The sequence below is a fragment of the Notamacropus eugenii genome, chromosome 1 (assembly GCF_028372415.1).
Source record: "Notamacropus eugenii isolate mMacEug1 chromosome 1, mMacEug1.pri_v2, whole genome shotgun sequence".
Taxonomy (NCBI): domain Eukaryota; kingdom Metazoa; phylum Chordata; class Mammalia; order Diprotodontia; family Macropodidae; genus Notamacropus; species Notamacropus eugenii.
Window position 1 is genome coordinate 676,185,653 of NC_092872.1, and position 17,172 is coordinate 676,202,824.

The window sequence follows — 17,172 nt, forward strand, 5'->3', positions numbered from 1 at the left end:
AGGAGAAACTGCCACAGATTTTGTGGCCAAAACCACATCCTGCATGCTATAGTTCTGCCTCCCCTTCCAGTCTTCTCTCCAAGTACAAACTTGGTTTGGCCTTAGTAAGCTGAGGAAAACAGAGAGCAATGGATCATCCCCTTCATACCCCACTCTTTTCTTCCCATGCTCTGGGGGGAGGGTGGGAAGTTGGCAGGTTTTGACAGGATTTCCTCAGGAAGGGATCATGTACAGCATATGAAACAGTCTGCAGAGAATATGAATGTCTCTTGTGTGAGGTTTGCAGGATTTTTGAGTGTGCAAAAGTGTGTCTTTACATGCTCAGTGGGTTGAATGGGGGAGGAGGTAGGGTGGTGACTGTCAAAATAATTCTTGAGTGCCTGTGTCTAACTAGGGGTGGGAATGTGCCAGGTGCGAACTCGCTGTCATTGCTACCTAACTCCACTTTTTAGACTATGAGAGTGTGTGATCAGTTGATGAAGGCCTGGGAAAACTCCAATCAGCAGACCTTTGTGCAACTGAGAGGTGGGTCATGCATGTAGAACTGGAAGGCAACTCCACCTACAATAATGATAGTTATCATCTATATAGCACTTTGACATTTGCAAAGCACTTTGATGTGTTACCTTATTGGATTCTCATAATAACCCTAGAAGATAGATGCTATTATTATTCCTGGTTTTCTAGAAGAAAAACTAAAGATGAAGATGAAAGAGATCAGGTGACTTGCCTAGGGTCACAGAGTAAGAATCAGACTCAGAACTTGAACTCAGGTCTTCCTTACTCCAACTTCAGCACTCTATCCACTTGGTTACCTGGATACCATTTTTGACCTGGAATAAAAGCTATCTCCCTACTCCTCCTTACCACTTCTAGGATCTTTGGATATATCACTCGTCCCTCCCTATCCTACTCCACCTCCTCAATATAACAGAGCCCTGTCTGGTACAAGGATATTGACTTGAGGAGAATGGGGGTGGAGGGTAAGGATACAGGAAGGGAAATTTGCTGGCTTGGTGGGCAACAATTTCTTGTAAGCAAAGCCTTTCTCAAACCTCTCCTAAAGACTTAGGCATGAACTGTTCAGGCAGTATGAAATACTGAAGAATATTAGATCAGGAATCAAAAACTCTGAGTTTAAATTCTATCCCCAACACCTAGTATAAGGTATCCTACACAGAAACTGAATATTAAATGTTTTGAACTGAATTGAATTGTATAGAGTGGAAAGAACATTGGTTTTTTCTAGAGTCAAAGGACCTGAGTTCAAAGCTAATGTCTGATACTGTATGATTTGGGGGATATCAGTTAATTTCTCTGGGCCTCAGTTTTCTCATCTATAAAATGAGAGATCTGTACTAGAGGGGCTCAGAAATCCATTACTTCTCTAGGTCTCTGAGCTTTACTTTGAAAAGCAGAGAATGAAGCGCTAGAAGGGAAAATGTGATAGGATGGAAAGAGAGAAGTTGGAAGGTCAGAGAATTTCTTAGGAAGGCAATGTCTAGGGCTACCCCTATTTGTCTCCTGGTGTTTACCAGGTTAGGGAGTTATTGGTTCCCAAGGGTATATAGGGAGCATCCATGCACCCAAGAATTGGAAATGTGTAGCTTTATACAACTTAGAAATTGCCCAGTTTCCCAAGTCTAGTGTAAAGAAGTTAAAAATATGGAATGTAAACCCAACACTGTCTTGGTTCAGGTGCAAACCAAGAACAGTTGAGCTGGTAGAAGAATTTTATTCTCATCTTCAAATTGAGTGATACACACACACGCACACACACACACACACACACACACACACACACCCAGTGGGTACAAAATAGGAACTGGATTTGGTGGTTTGTTTGTTTGTTTTTTTTTATTTTACTCTCCATTTTAAGATACTCTCTCAACTTCATGTGCGTAGAAATGGCTATTTCCTCCATCCTGGGTCATAAAGCGTGAAGCCCCATTTATCTCTTCCTGCTAAGATCATGTCAGCCTGAAGGCCATAGTCCAGATTTCTGGGACAAGCAGCTATCTCTGGGATGAATGGCAGGAAACTCACATGTGCCTGGGGTTGGGGAGGGAAACAGGGAGGAGGAAAAGGAAGCTGCCTGCTACAGTTCCCAAGCTCATGTCATTGAAAGAATGATGGTCAGATCTCTCATCTCACCATAACAGCTGTTTGGCTAATAAAAATTGACAGAGTTTGTCATAATCAGTCTGTTCTCTCCAGTGGGAGACTTTAAGCTGAGCATTTGGGGATCTTATGCACAAGCAGCTACTGAGTGAATAGGTTGCAAAGATGAAACCACTTTTTTTCCCCATGACTGGGAAACCCACTGCAAAATGTAATCCCCATAGCCAGGCTTGGGCATGAATTTTTAGAAACCCCATCACATTGAAAGTGGCCCCTGTGAAGTCCCATAAAATCAGAGGGCTTCTCCAAATATCTACTATTAACTGGTGATTTTATTACTTTTTAATCTATGGTATTTTAGCTTTGGGATATTCTGATAGCTAGACTCCAGTTGGGTTAATAGGATCATAGATTTAGGGTTGAGAGGGTCTTGTGAGGTCACGTGGGACCAGCCACTCCTTTTTCAAAGAAGGAAATTGAGGGCCAGAAATATTCAATGACTTTCCCAAGGTCATCCACTTAGAAACTGTCTTTAAAATCATGTCCTCTGGCACCGAATTCATACCTCTTCACCATATTTCTTTTTTTAAATCACCAGACTTTCAAAGAAACATCAAATAGCACATGAAAAAAGGGGGGGAGGAGGGAACATCTGTCTTGACATTCACAATTCATACACAGATGACAGGCAGCGTTACCAATAGATCTGTGATAGTATTTATGTAAGTATAACTTCAATAATATTGTCTCTCAACCCATCCATGTTTGCCCATTCTAGGCATGTTTTCCCATAAAAATTCTACTGTGGCCCAAACCAACATGATGAGGACTTACATTCTCTTGACTTTGCGTGGATACCTGCAGAACATGTAAACTGTTGGTTGGTTTTCCCTCACTCTCACCAATGACTGACTTGACTTTTCTTCTAGTGTTTCATTTCCCTGATCACATTCTTCAAATCACTTCTCCTGAATAAATTCCTTAAGTCACAAGTATCTCATCTTACCCACTTGGTTTCTATCGACCAATTTCTAATTTCAGTCTTTCAAAAACTATAGGTTTGAAGTGTAAATTTGCTTTATTTCATTAATTCCTGAAGAACATTCTTATAGAAGTACTAGCAATATTTAATATTGGATGGGTTTTTATGTATGGGTATCAACTTCTAGACAAGGAAATATGGTGTAATGGGGAAAAACATGGAGATCAAAAATGCCAGGGTACACCTAATCAAAATAGATTAAGGGTATGCCCTATAAGCTTGCACACTTTGCTCTAACACCACCACCATCCCTTAGTTCCCTGAAGGGCAAGGGCAAGACCAATGATAATGCACCCTGTAAGGTGTGCCTGCACATACCTTCTACCCACTACTTCTTGCCTTGGTTTTGCCATTGATCTTTGGCCAAGTGATTTCATAAAATTACAGAATTTCAGAATTAGAAAGGACTTCAGAAATCAACTAGTCTCTCCATATCTGGCCAAGAACCTCCTCTGAGCATCCTTGAAAAATAGTCATTCAATTTCTCTTTAAAGTGATGAAGAATCCACCACCTCTAGTGGCAGCCCAGTCTACTTTTGGACAACTGCAATTGTTAGCAAGTTTTTCCAGACATTCAGCTTGAATTGGTTTCTTTGTAGTGTCTACTCTTCATCTCTCTTGGGCCAGATAGACAGTCCTCTTGCCCAGGACAGCCTCTTCAGATACTTGATGACAGATATCGTGCCCCATCCTAAATTTTTTATAGTCTAGGTCCTTTAAATTATGCTTATGAGGGATTGTCTCTAGTCTCCTCCTTATCCTATTAACACTCTTCTTTCATTTTCCAGTTTGTTGATGTCTTTACTAAAATGTGATGCCCAGAAATGAATACAAATATTTTAAGTATGGTCTGATCAGAATAGAGGATAATGAAACCAACTGCCACCATTGTTCTGGATTCTAAGCATAGGCTTTAGTTCCTATATCTATAAAACAACCCTCACTCAAATCAAAGTCAGCTGAAAGTCACATCATCATCTTGATGTTATGATCCTCTTCAAGAATGAAGGAAAAACACTATAACCTATAAAACAAAAGCATTGGACTAGATTATTTTGGGAGAGTCCTTCCCACTCTGACATCCTAGGAATCTCAGTGCAACCCATGTGATTTTTAATTCCCTCCTTCATCATGAATGATCTACACCTTGCTTTATGTCTCCGAGGAAGAAGACAAGAGGTGAAAGTGGGCTTAATCAAGGTTTGTTGACTTGCTTAGACGTATTTCCCTGGCGCAGTCCTAGAACTGAACTGAAGGTTCTGGGCTACATCTCTTCAGATTTATGCTCTAAATCATCATATTCCCTGATGCTGAGTCTCAGTAACCCTAAAAAGAAGCCTCCTCAAAGGAAAAGGAGTCCAGGTAAGGTACACAAGGCTGAGAAGTGCGGTTGGAGAAAGAGAGAGAGAGAGAGAGAGAGAGAGACAGAGACAGAGACAGAGACAGAGACAGAGAGAGACAGGGAGAGAGATGATCCATGTCAATGTCCAGTCAGAGCCCACAAAGAAAGAAAATAGGATAAGAATGTCCAATCTGTTCTTTGATTATTCCCCTGCTAGGTTAGAATAAAAAGGCATTGAGGAGAAAACTAGTCTGTCCAAAAGGAAGAGAAGAAGAGTGTCTGCATAGAGCTCCATGGATAAAAATAACTGGAGGGCTGGCCCTTTGAATTACATAAGGAAAATCTGTCTATTGTTCCAACTTTTTTCTTCTTTGGAGCTACCTTCAAAACTGCCTTGATTTCCCCAGATTTCCTTGATGTCCCATTAGAACACTGGGAACTGTGGTTTTTTGTTTTGTATTTTATTCTGAATTTAAAAACTAAAACAAGCATTTCTATAACATAGTAGAATAGAAAAGAAAAGATTATTGTATAGGAAGTGCAGTTCTTTAGAGAATAAGAGTTTGTCAGAGATAGAGGGGACCTTTAGGACATGATGGAGCATGGAGAAAGGTAGAAACATTTATATTGCACAGACTGTTACAAGTACAGGGCTAAGTGATTTTGATATATATTACCTCATTTGATCTCCTTAATAACTGTGGGAGGTAGATGCAATTATTATCCCTATTTTGTACTGAGGAAACTGAGGCAAGCAGAAGTTGAATGCCTTGCCCAGGGTCATACAGCTTCCTGGAGTCAGGCCTAGCATTCTATCCCCTGAGTCACAAGCTGTCTCTAATGACATAGGCTAGTAGAGATGAGGAAGAGGGATGGGGAGGTATTGTAGCTTATAGAAACCAGAAGGTCATAAGTGTAGAGAGCCTTGGGACAGGCAGAGGTAAAAGGGACTTCAGTGCATAAGACCTGGAAGGTCATAGCTGGAGGAGTCCTTAGCACACAGCACTGGATGTCAGAGGTAGAGGAGACTGTAGCAACTCACACCCTGAAGGTTAGAGGAGGAAGGGCCCTCAGAACAGAGAATTTCATCTCTAAAATAGCATGGAGAAAGCCATCTAATCACAGCCTCACAGAAAAAAATCTGAGACCCAGAGAGAAGAAATGAAATCCATCCTTTGGTATTTTAAAATGCATTTTGTTTGGGCTCATTCCAGTATGTTGAAATGCGATTGTTTGAAGGATGTAAATGACAATCCTGAAATCATTTTTCTTATTCACCTGGGACCTGGCCTTGCACAGGGCAGAAACATAATAAATGTTTGCTGAATTGATTTGAATTCAGATGCCTGGAGTGCACCTGACCATTTGCACAAATGAGACTATAGCCCATTTCGTAATCATATCAACCTTTCATAACTAATAATTAATATTTGCATTTCCTAAGTAGAGTGATAGAAGTTGTGATAAGATGGCAGGAAGAATTGTTAAAGTAGATTTCCAAGCCTGTAGGTGGTAAGAAATTACCCCCCTTTGCTTTAAAGGAAGATGTGCTTATTAATTGGTTTCTGTGAAAAATGGGAGACCTTGGTGTAGAGCTCCACTGCTAATTGTTTCTCTCCTGTCAAGGGGACAGTTTCACCCATTCCTGATGGAAACATTAGCATAACGACTCTTGGTATTACTCCAACTTACTCCTGTAGCTTTCCCCTTAAGTGATTTCCAACTCATCTTCACTTGTTACCTCTTAAAGTCAACATTCTCTGTCCTATTCCTGTACCTTCCGGATCAGCCAGGCTGTCATTCATGCCTCCAGTTCACTGGCTTTTCACCTCTACTTCTTAGAATCCCCAAGTTTCCCTTAAGGGTCAACTCAAGTCATCTATCCTGTCTGCTTCCCACTAGTTAATAGGGGAGCTTTTCCTAATCCCCTAGGTGTTGGGTTTATTGTGCGTATATTTATCTGATCATGGGTTCTATTCCTTTGCTAGAATGAATGGATGGATGGATGAATAGATGATTAAAGGGAAGGGAAAAGAGAAGGCACCAAGTATTAGTTACATGTACACACTGTTTTTAGAACTTTGTTTCTTAACAGCAAGCTCCCTGCAGGTATCTGAAAACGGAGGAGTAGAAGACAACAACCAGACAAGCGATGGAAATCAGTCACAAGTTAGCATCGTAAGACTCTGACCTGCAGATACTTCAGAAACCCAAACTATGAACTGCTATATAAAATAAAAGTAATATTTGTTTTCAAGAAAAGTTTGTAATTTGTGTATGTATGTGTGCAAATGTGTTGATACAGTTAAAAAGTTACATTTCACCAAATTAAGCTGAAAAAATCCTTAGAGGGATACATCTATGTAGATTGTCTAGATTTTAATTCACACACCTGATACAAGTTAAGTGCTTTACAAAGAGGATTTCATTTTACGATGGATAGATGAATGAATGAATGAATGAATGAATGAATGAATGAATGAATGAATGAAAAAACCATTCATTAAGCACTTACCATATGCCTGGTACTATCCTCAATTTTAAGGATATAAGTACAACCCTTGCCCTGAGGAAATTTTCCTTCTAATAGGAGGAGATAACATATGCAAAGAAATAATGGTCATGGAAGGGAGTAGCTTAGTCTTGGGAGTCACAGGGGTGGTAAGCTGATCCAGATGGAAGTCAACTGCCATCCCCTTTCTAAAAGGAATGATGGTTTTGAATTGATTAATCTTCCTATTCAAATGCAAGTCCTTGCAATGAGGGGAGACAGAGAACATTTCCATTTTGTCCTTGTATCCCCAGAGGTTAAAAAGATGCCTTGTGCATAATAAATGCTTGGTGGTCTTTGAATGGATATTTCTATTTGTTCCTCTTTGGAGGACTTTCCCACTCAGTGGAGAAGTGAAGATCTAGGAGTGCATGTTTTGTTCATTTTTTTGTTACCAGTAAGAAGTCAAATATGTGTATGTATAAAACTCCTGCCTTCTTAAATCCATTTCAAACATCCTGAGGGAAAGAGGGATTTTAAAAGAATGACAGTGTTTGGTTGAATGAAGTTATTGCAAAGTGATGACTCTGTTATAGGGTTTAATGTGAATTTAATAAAAGGAAGAATGATTCCTACCCCCTGCTTACCAAAAATAGGCAGTTTGACATGGTTATTACTGGTTTAAAAAAATACATATAAGTATCCTATTTTAACTAGTTCACTGTGGAAAGTTGAATTCAAACAATTTTTCTCCAGACACAGCAGGGCACCATCCTACCTCATCCCATAATTCCTAAATAGAGCTCCATAATTCTGGTGCGGGTTAAATAAATAAATAAAAAGATGCTCAGAGAGCCCTGTTATCCAGAGACATAAAGATTTGCCATAGGCCACTCAAGGTACACCACATGAGTTAGAGGATCTCTTGATACTGGAGTAGGCTAATAATAAAATGTGAACTGGCTTTGTTTTAAAACAAAGAAAGGAGTTATAGAAAAGCTTGTAATCCCTAGATGTTTGGGCAAAAATGCTTCAAAAGAGGCATTTTGAGATGCCGGCTTTTACGTCACTGCATAGTTTTAAAATCTGCATTTTTAAACCAATTTCCATAAGAATCAAGGGGAGAAACCAACATAACAGCTGTCTTCAGCATCATCACCTCTGTCATTGTGATTATAATAAAAGCTGACATTATGATAGCAATCATAAGTTTGCAAAGTGGTTAGCATAATCATCTCATTTGATCCTCAGAGCCACTCTCTGAGGTAGGTATGATTATCCCCATTTTACAGATGAGGAGACTGAGGGTCCCAAAGATTGAGGAATTTTATCATGGCTGTACAACAAATAAGCATCGCTTTGAGGGATTTGAATTCAGGCCTCTCCTTGACTGCAGACCCAGTATTATACCTTACCCTTTCAAAAATGTACATATACAAACAGAAGATGCCTTCTGTTTCTCTCAGTCTACTGTCCTTGTCCAATAGAGGCATTAAAAATCACAGAAGCATTAAAAGGTCAAGCATCATTAAACCTAGGGATATGGATAAGGGAATGAATAAGCATTTATATAGCCCCTACTATATGCCAGGCCTTGTACTAAGCACTTTACAGTTATGATCTCATTTGATCCTTGCAACAACCCTTGGAAGCAGGTGCTATTATTATCCCCATTTTACAGTTGAGGAAACCGAGGCAAACAGAGGTTAAGCGACTTACTAGGGTCACACAGCTAGTGAGGTTCTGAGTCGGGACTTGAACTCAGGTCTTCCTGACTCCAGGCCCAGCATTCTATCTGCTCTGCTAACAACAATCTCCAGTATAGTTTTCTTGTAGATTAAAAGGGTATAAAATGACCAAGGGAGGCCGAATTACTGTTGTCAATTTTATCAACACATTTGGCTCAACATGACAGAATGGATGAGAGTACTTCAGCTTATAGTCTCAGGACATGGGTTCCAGTCCTGCCTATGTGTCTTGGAAATAGTTACCTAGCCTCTCAGAACCTCAGTTTCCTCACCTGTTAAAAATAAAATAAAATAAAGGTTGTATTAAATGACCTCTAAGGTCCCTTTCATTTCACTTCTGCTTCTGAGGCCTGTCAGCATGGGGGCCACATCACTTAACTTTTCTATGCCCTTAGTCTAATGGTGCTCGCTAATTATAGTCCATGGACCCCATGGAGGTCTCTGAGACCCATTCAGGGTGTTCATAATGTGAAAACTATTTTCATAATAGCACTGATGTTTTCATTTCTAATATGGTAAATATGAATAGATACAACTAGGAGTGTGCTGGTAAATATTTAGCAACCATTTCTCCTAGAGGGAAAAATGTATGTACAATATACTTTTGAGTTTACTATGAATTATTAACATTTTCTCCTTCACTTTTTTAAGTCTGGAGAATCAACAAAACAATAAACCAAGCCCTGATTTGTAGCTTGCAAATTTCATACTGGAAATGTAAGAGTTATCTTTTGTAAGCGCATTTGACTTGGCTCCAGAACACCCCTGGATATAACCCACATAAACAGAAAGCTCTCTGGGGGAAAGGGGCCCTCATTAATTTTTAAGAGTGTAGAAAGGACCCAAGATCCACAATTTTGAGACCTGCTGCCCTAGGCAGTTCTCTAAGTTCAAAAGTTGAAGACAAATTGCCTCTTTGCATCAAAGAGGATAATTTCCACATTGTGAACTCTCTACATTGGTGAAATCATGAGTCTAGGATGCACACATACACACACACACACACACACACACACACACACACATATATCTATGTAAAACATACTAGCTCAAACATTTAATGCATTTAATGCCTTATAAAATTCTTTCTCTACAAAGAAGGGATGCCAGGTGGCTCAGTGGATAGAGCTGTAGGCCTGGAGTCAGGAAAACCTGGGTTCCAATCAGCCTCAGTTACTTATTAGCTATGACTTCACTTCTGTTTACTTCAGTTTCCTCATCTTTAAAATGGGGTTAATATGTCTTGAGCCTCAAATGAGATAATAATTGTGAAGCATTTAGCACAATGCTTCACACATAGTAAGCACTGTATAAATGCTAGCTACTATTACTACTGCTGCTGCTGCTGCTACTACCACCACCACCACCACCACCACCACAACTAATACTACTGCTATAACCCTGTGAGGTAGCATTATTTTCTGCATTTGACAGATGAAAAAACTAAGGCCAGGAGAAGGGAAGCGTATTACCCAGGGTAATACAAGATTTATTATCCTCATTCTACAGAGAAGGGAACTGAGGCCCAGAAAGAGAAATAACCCACGCAGGGTCACCCAACTTATCACTGACCAAACTAGAATCCAAACTCAATTGTCCTGTCTCCAGATCAAATGCTCTTTCTTAGACACTGCCCAGATCATTGTAATGGGTTTATGAAGCACGTTATCATCAGTAAATTGCTCTAGGGCAGGAACGGTATGTTCCCTCTCACTTTGACACCTCCACAGAAGGTCTAGTATATGGCTCAGAAAGAGGTAAATTAATAGCCAAGCTACTGCATCAGTTCACTTACCATGACCTCAACGATTTTGTTTTTCCCAGGCTGTTCTGGCCCAGTCTACATGGGAAGTGTCTGAGAAAATGGTCAAGATGCTTATCCTTGGGAAGGAAAGGAGAGGTATCTGTTTTCCATACAGTTGAGGCAAGTTATGGCATCTCTCTGGGCTTCTGTTTCAACAGTTGGACAAGGTTCTTTCTGAATCTCAAACCATGGTCCTCTTTCTCATGGTACATGAGAAGAAAAATAGTGTGTTGGACTTAAAAGTCAGAGAACCTGAGTGCGAGATGACCTCAGGTCTTCATCTGTGTAATAAAATGGATGGACCAGGTGGTTTCTAAGACCCCCTCCAACTCTCCATTTATGAACCCATGATCTAGTCTATTGGTTATGGATCAAGGGTCCTTTCCTTTTATCAGCATCATGAACTCCTTTGACCATCTGCTGAAACCTATGCACCTCTTCTTAGAATGAATTAGAGTGAATAATATATAAATATGTAGGATTATAAAGGAAACTACTTATATTAAAATAGTTATTATTTTTTTCATGTTCATAGATACCAAATTAAGAACTTTAATACAGATGAACTGCCAATCTGCATTAGTGGAGGGAATTCCAATACTGGGAATCTTATAGGAGTAGACTCACAGAGCCTTGACCAGAACTATTTTTTGTGACTCCTGGGCAGGAGGGGGAGAGGAGATGCTGTATCTCCCTGAAAAGAACAGAAGTTATAGACCATTGAGAAGAAAGGAGAAATGGAAGACATAACACTGAGAAGGATAGGGTAACAGATCTTTCTTCCCTGTGATAGGCAATGGATAGGAATCTATGCATCAATAAGAAGGACAGACAGCAAGGGATGGAGGGTAAAACTGTGCCATATTAAGAAAAAAGAGAGAAGGGGTGGGGAGTGACAATGCTGAGTACTATGTAAACTATGTTATGATTTTTTATTGTTGTTCAGTTGTCTCCATCATGTCTGACTCTTCATGACCCTATTTAAGGTTTTCTTGGTAAAGATACAAGAATGGTTTGCCATTTCCTTCTCCAAGTCACTTTACAGATGAGGAAACTGAGGCAAACAGGGCTAAATAACTTACCCAGAGTCACACAGTTATTAAATGTCTAAGGCAAGATTTGAACTCATGAAGATGAGTCTTCCTGATTCCGTGTCCAGTGCTCCATCCACTGTACCACCTAGCTGCCCCATGCCATGGCTACGTCACCTTTTTTTTTGTTGTTACCTCTACCATTCCAGGTTGTCTCTACCACATGAATCCAGGAGGAAGAGACAATCTGGTCTCAGATAGGTGAAGAATGGTTCAAGACCTTCTCCCAAACACCCACTGGAGTATTAAAGTTCCTAGCTGAATCATAACCAGAATAAGTCATTCCAGAGGAGAAACAGTCCCACTGAGCACTCTACGCACAGGCCTTCCTGGCCAATCCACGTGGTTTCAGTTGGGTCAGAGCCCAGGCCATAGAACTCTCATCTATGCTGAATGCTGGAATGGGAATGAGGCCACTGACTGGTGGTGTTATTGGAAGAACTCTGGACTCCAGTCACAGAAAGTATAGTATGGTCAAAGCACAGTGGATAGGGAACAGCATTCTGATTCTGGATCTGCCTCTTGACCCACAGAGGACCTTACATATGTCACTTACCTTCTTCTGAACTCAGTTTCCTCACCTATAAAATAAAGGGTTTGGGCTAGGTGACCCATAAATCTCTCTCACCTCTGATATTTAGGTATGGGCACTTCAAGGGGTAAGTTCTAATCCTAGGGACTTTGCTCTTCAGCTACTTCAAGATCTGGAATAAGCATCATAATTTTTCCCCTTGGATAACAATAAAATACATATGACTTTTAAGTTAGCTAATCCCACTATGTTTATGATTCAATATGATACAATACTCTCGATACAGTGATGATACATTATGATACAATACCTCTTTTGAGCCAGTGAGGATATACCATAATTATGATTTCCATTTTATAGCTAAGGAAACTGAGGCTGAGAGGGGTTAAAAAATAACTGGCCCAGGGTCAGAAATCTGGTATTTGAAGCAGTATTTAAACCCAGGTTTTATTGTAAGATCATAGATTTAGAGCTAGAAGTAAATAAACTGGGCCACTGGGTCCCACCCCCTCTTTCTACACATGAAAAAAACTAAGGTTCAGATTGGTCGAGCCATCAGAGGCTCCCAGTGACTCCCAGTACAGCACTCCATCTACATACTAGATGTGACCTGACTGTCAGAAAGGGAGTGGTGCGAATGAAACATCATAATAGTCACTCACCAAGGAGACAAGATGGAAATCAAAACACACATTGATCAAATCAGGTTGGGAGATCCAAGCCTTATTATATGAAGAAAGTATTTCTGGTGTGTGTTCTGGACTCTGAGGACTTTACAGGCAATGTGATGTTACCAGAAGAAAAAGGTAAAGCTAAGTGACTTACCTTGTGGTGACATAAGAAGGGAGCACCATAGCTGGAGGTAGAATGTAGTTCGGATGACTCCTCCAAAACCCTTTCCCTTGTGGCCTGCTTTTAGGAAGACCTTGAAGAAAACAGAGAGAGCACAGCCATGGGCAACTCCATTGAGGAAGGTCCCTTGGTTTTTGCCTCTCTAGCTAAGGGACAATAGGGCCTTACTTGGTCACCATATGAGGAAAGGAACAGAAAGAGAGGGTTACTTAGCCTCCTGCCTCTCTTTCGAGACTCACCAGGCCCTGTGGAGAAAGAGCTCTTAACCCTGGTTTTTGTTGTTATGGTTTAATTTTGTGTGTGTGTGTGTGTGTGTGTGTGTGTGTGTGTGTGTGCGCGCATCAGTTCTGGACAACGCTGACAGTCTGATAAAGTTTATGATCTTTTTAGAATGTTTTTAGAGTTGCACAAAATAAAAGATATAAGAATACAAGGAAGTCAATTATATTGAAATAGTCATCAAAGTACTTTAAAACAAAGTAATTTACAGATCCCAGGTTGAGAAGCCCTTGAAGCTCATCCAAGGGCACTAACCTAGTTATCTGCCTTGTCCTATGGATTCTTCCTTGCCAATGTCCTTCCTTTATGTCCCTTCCTCTCCATCCCCACTGCCACTTCTCCATTCTGGTCCCTCATTACCTCCCCTCCTAGACTATCTTCTTGCCTCCAGTTTCACTCCTCTCTAGTCCTGCTTCTCACTCAAAAACCTTTAAAGGCTTCTTATTGCCTGTAGCATAAAATGTATACTCCTAAACCCTTTTAATTCAAGTTCTTCCATAGTTTGGCTCCAATGTATCTCCCTTCCACTGTAATTTCACATTAATTTCCTTGATGTCCTCAATGTCCCAGACAACCTTAACTACTAGGTAGTATATTTGTGATCTCCCCTTGGGTCCATGCATTCATTCAAGCTGTCCTGAATGCCTTTAATATACTTCCTCCCTCCAATCTCTCTCTGTCTCTCTATCTCTCCAATCTGTCTGTCCATCCATCTAGCCATCTGTCTATCCATCTATCTATCCATCTATCTAGCTAGCTAGCTATCTCTCTATATGTTCATCAATCATTATTATCAATAACAACAGTAACAATAGTAACGATTACAGTAATAGCTGGCATTTATATAGCATTACTACATGCCAGGCACTATGGCAAATGCTTTGCAATTATTATCTCATTTTAGCTTTACAGCAACCCTGGAAGATATTATTATCCCCGTTTTATAGATGAGGAAACTAAGGTAAACAAGGGTTAAATCATTTGCCCAACATCACACAGCTATATTAAAATCTTCTTATTTCAAGATTCAGACCAATTGAATTCTAGCAAGCAAGAGAAGCAGGGTGGTCCAGTGATTAAATAAATACCAGAGCTGCAGTCACGGAATGTGAGGTTCAAGCCCAACCTCTGACGTACCTTGGGAAAGTCACTTAAACTTACTGAGGCTTGGTCTTCTCATTTGTAATATAAAGAGGCTGAGCTGGATGATCTCTATGGTGCTTTAAATGTATGATATAATGAGAAAAGCACTTATTAAGTGTCTATCATGTTCCAGGGATTGAAGATACAAAGACAAAACAAAAAGTGAAACTAGTCCCTGCCCTCTGGGCAGCTAGGTGGTGCAGTTGATAGAGCACTGGACCTGGAGTCAAGAAGACCTGAGTGCAAATCCGGCCTCACATACTTACTAGCCATGGGACCCTGGGCAGATTACTTAACCCCAACTGAGGAAGAAAGAAAGGAAGAAAGAAAGAGGAAGGAAGGAAGAAAATAGTCTCTTCCCTCAAAAGGTTTATATTCTACTAGAGGAGTGTGGAAGGAGAAGAAAAATAGATATACCAGAGTCCTAAGAGATCACAGGTTTAGAACTACAAAAGATCTTTGGAATTATCTACTTCAGAGGTTATTAACCTGGGGGTGGTAAGCACCTTTTTAAAATAAAATATTTTTGCATAACCTCTGCCTCTTTGTTGGCTTCCTTCAAGTTTCAACTCAAACCCTATCTTCTGCAGGAATCCATTTCTAGATGTTAAGTTACTAATGCATCCTCTTCTCAAATCGCCTTCAAGCTACTCCAAGGGTTCTTAACCTGGGTCCATGAACCTGGTTTTAAAAAATATTTATTTTGATGACTATAGTTCAATATAATTTATTTCCTTTGTGATCCTATATATTTTATTTTTTGTCTTTCAAAGCATTATTCTGAGAGGGGTTCATCTGACTGCCAAAGGGGTCCATGACACAAAAAGAGTTAAGAATCCTCAATCTAGTCTAACCCATCATTTTTTTCAGAACTCGGAACATAAGAAGGGAAGTAATATGATCAAAAACTCACAGGTCTTTAGTATAGCTGAAATTTGAACTCAGATTCTCTGACTTCAGTAGAAGTTCAGTAAAGTACTCTTTCCCCTATAGTCCATAGTATTTTTCCAAATGCTTCCTCCTCCACGTTTTTCTCTGCTCCCTACCTAATCTCTTCTTCATCTGCCTCCCTCCACCCAATGAAAGTAATCTCTCCTCAGATTTTTTAGAGCATCGTCTCTGGATATCTGTTTTTCCTCTATTACGTCCTGATTTGTGCCAAATTTGTGTACACACCATGTCCCACCCTTCAACCCCCATCTTACCATTTGATATGTCTCCTTGAGGGAAGTGTCCAAATGTCCTCGTTCAGAGTGTGTGTGTGTGCGTGTGTGTGTGTGTATGTGTGTGTGTGTGTGTTCTTAATTCAAAGACTGAACTGAAATGGCCACTTACCCTGTCCAAAAAACTCTGAACCCTCCGGTGGGTACAGTGATCACAGTAGAAGCTTAAATTGCTACAGCTTCTGAAAGTTCCAGGTTTTTTACTCTTCAATAATCTGTGACAAAGAGCGAAGAATTGACTTGTGTGTCCTCTCTGGTGTGGACTATCTTCTCTCAGTGACATTAGAAAGCACCTTCAGGCAGGCCAGAATTCAACACACACCTGACCTGCTTCCCATTCCTACTTTATCCCAGGTGACCTCACAGCAGCAGCTGGTCCACTCTGGGCTCAGGCCCAAAGAGAGCATGAGATGAGTTGAATGGATTACTGGGGATCCATGATTGCTGGGCAAAGCACCTGTGGAGTCGCCCCCATCTCCCTTCCACCCCACTGAAGGAGCATGGAAAAAGGGAATTGGCGCAGCCCTCACTTTCTGAAAGGAAGTATTTTGTCATTCTTCATGCTTTCATTAAGAGGATTTAGAGCAGAGGAGGCTGAAATGGGTTCATGTTGGCACAAAAGTTGTAGATTAATAGGAAATCTCGAAAATAGTGAAGCATCTGATTCCAGCTTTTCCATCAACAAGCCCAATAAACCAAGATGAAACTATTAACATACAAATAGACAGGCTTCTGATTAAAACAGCAGCCTCCAGACGGGCCTGGAAAAGACCTCTTCATACAGAAAGCAATTATGATGTGGAATGTAGTCCGATTCACCTCCATTTGCAGCAAGCTCGGAAAATCAAAATGTAACGACTCATAATTTTGTAGAAAACACTGTTGGGAGGGAGGGGAGGGGGGAAGCCTGGACTTTATTATGATTTTTTTAACTTATAAAGAACGCAACTTTAGAAGGCAAAATTCTCATAGACCTGAAACCTCTTCCTCAGAGGACTAACGTGTCATGCATACGCACACATCAACAAATCCAAAAATGGCCTGTTTATAAATGAATGGATCTGTTGGACAGATTTCCTGAAGTTAACGGGTTTTATTTATTTTGATTTTGCTTTGTTTTGTTTTGTTTTTTGCTGACGTGCCACTCAAACTGGCCACTTTAAGTAAATAGTCTTTGATTTGTTAAAATTTTTTATTCCATACCAAGAGCCAAATTCCTTAGCCTGAGCTCCTTTAGCCACAGGAAAGGGGCTGAAGGTCCTAATTTAAAGAGCTCCAATAGCTATTACCATTAGGTCTTCTCTGATGCTTGGGGAAAACCAACTGCTGCCCTGCACATTTCAGCACCTAAATGATCAGTGTCTCCATTGGACTATCCCTATGTTGGCCAAGGTGTTTTCAACAACATTAAAAAGCGTTTAAGTACAGAATAGGGGCCAGTCACTGGTTAAATACTGAGAATACACAAGCTGGAGAAAAACATAAAAAAAAGAAACCATCTCTA

General features: G+C 40.3%; 1 long non-coding RNA gene across 1 annotated transcript; it reads left to right on the forward strand.

The window, feature by feature from the left end:
- The first annotated feature begins 12,600 nt into the window (after positions 1 to 12,600).
- On the forward strand, positions 12,601 to 16,389 carry LOC140528254 (uncharacterized). The gene is made up of 2 exons (XR_011975127.1): positions 12,601 to 12,977; positions 16,023 to 16,389. It is a non-coding gene; the product is annotated as an uncharacterized lncRNA (long non-coding RNA).
- Positions 16,390 to 17,172: the final 783 nt, after the last annotated feature.